This window comes from Panthera tigris, chromosome B1 (genome assembly GCF_018350195.1).
Source record: "Panthera tigris isolate Pti1 chromosome B1, P.tigris_Pti1_mat1.1, whole genome shotgun sequence".
NCBI classification, from domain to species: domain Eukaryota; kingdom Metazoa; phylum Chordata; class Mammalia; order Carnivora; family Felidae; genus Panthera; species Panthera tigris.
This window is the reverse complement of record NC_056663.1, coordinates 93,509,716-93,511,899: the sequence shown is the minus strand read 5'-3', so window position 1 is coordinate 93,511,899 and position 2,184 is coordinate 93,509,716.

Genomic DNA, 2,184 nt, shown 5'->3' with positions numbered 1-2,184 from the left:
TTTGGCAATTGTAGGATTTCACATTAAAGCTTTAATAAAATAAAAGATTTGTGTCTTCACTTTGCTTCTGTTTTTCTCTTATACAAAGCATGTGGTCACAAATTAACCCTGATTTTAACAGCATTTTAGAGGGAAAATAACTAGCTTGTCAATTTTCCAGCAAAAATAATAAAAATGAATGTTAGTGAAAAAATATGGCATGTTTCTTAAACTATGCATTGTCTATTTGAGAATTATTCTTATAATGTATAAATCTAGTTTTACTACATTTGCATTTGACTGGCTTATAATCTGATTTTGTTTATGCCAAGGGCTGATTAGGTATCTTTTAATTTTTGTGACTGATCTATATTTTGGAACTATGTGCATCTGATCATAGTTGAGTGTTTAAAGATCCATTTTAACAATGTACTTCAGGGCTAAGAAAATGAAAGAGTAATCCTAGGAAATTATAGAAGAATTGGGTCAATTTTGAAAGAATAAATGCCAAATCTGAAAAATATCACAATAATGTAGCACTGTCCATTGATAAGACCTTTAGAAAGGAATTTTTAAGTGCTTGAAATAATCAGTTTTCTTCCTTTTCACCTGTTTGTTGTGGTGTTCTTACTGAGTGATAAATCAGTTGTATTATAAGGACCACTTAAGACTATGAGTATTCATTGCCGTGATTCTATGTGAGCTGTACCTCAGTTATGCTAGTTATTCTCTTAGTTGTAATTCAGTAGCTTTATTGAAGTTAAGAGGAAGGAAGCTAGTGGAAAAACAAATACAGTGTTTGTAATTATTTGTGTAAATAAAGTATGAAATGATGACAAAGAAAAGTCTATTTTTTTTTAATTTTTTTTAACGTTTATTCATTTTTGAGACAGAAAGAGACAGAGCGCAAGTGGCGGAGGGGCAGAAAGAGAGGGAGACACAGAATCTGAAACAAGCTCCAGGCTCTGAGCTGTCAGCACAGAGCCCGATGCGGGGCTCGAACCCACGAACCATAAGATCATGACCTGAGCTGAAGTCGGACGCTTAACCGACTGAGCCACCCAGGCGCCCCAAAGAAAAGTCTTTAATACTTAAAAAGCTGATAGTTTATATCCAAGTAATGTATAGGAAGCTGTGAGACTTACAGATAAATCACTTGGTTACATAGAAAGTGACATTGTATTTTCCACTTTTCCATTTTAGAAATAAGAAAATGCACACTTTTGATGGCATGAATAATAGAGAACTGGAATTTATTTCTAACAACACAATTTTATATGAATAACAAATTCTTTCAACCAATGATATGTGAAAGTCATGATCCTTAGTACTGAGAATGTGGAATGTGACCTTATTTGGGAACAGAATCTTTGCAGAATTAATCAAGTGTAAGATGAGGCCATTAATATGGACCCTAATCCCATATAATTGGTGTCCTTACAAGAAGGTAGCTATGTGAAGACACAGAAATACCAGGCACACTCCATGTGAAGACAGAAGTTGAGATTGAAATTATGCATCTACCAGCCAAGGAATGCCAAGGATTAGCTGCCATTATCAAAGGCTAAGAGAGAGGCATGGAGTAGATTCTCTCTCAGAGCACTCAGAAGGAATCAACACTGTTGAGACCTTGATTTCAGACTTTAAGTCTCTAGAACTTCGAGAAAACAAATGGCTTTTGCTTTAAGCTACTGTGTGTGTGTGTGTGTGTGTGTGTGTGTGTGTGTGTGTGTGATGCCTTACAGCAGCCCTAGGAAACTAATATACTACAGATCTAGATGTTCAAGGCGCTGGTCATTTCATCCTATCTGCTAGATTAATCTGGTATTTGCATAAAGTATACTTACTGGAACAATGCATAAAATGTTAGGTTAACATCATTTAAAATGTTTAATTTTAATTGTGAGGTTTTGTTAGGCCCTAGACTATAATAAATGATATTCAACCCAATCTAGACCAGATTCTCCTCTTTTCCTGTATCTGCTTTATACTATCATCATAAATTGTTCTTTTTGTAGGTCTACTTCACACATTGTCCTTACGAGAAAACCCCTTATAAGCCCTCAGTGTTTGTTCTCAGCATACATACATTAAAAGCCTACATATTTTATGCTTCTGTCTACATTCCTGATACACATCCCCTGAATACAAGCTGTAAAAGATTTATGATTAGTGAATGGATTGCCTTAACTTCCCTTATTGAAT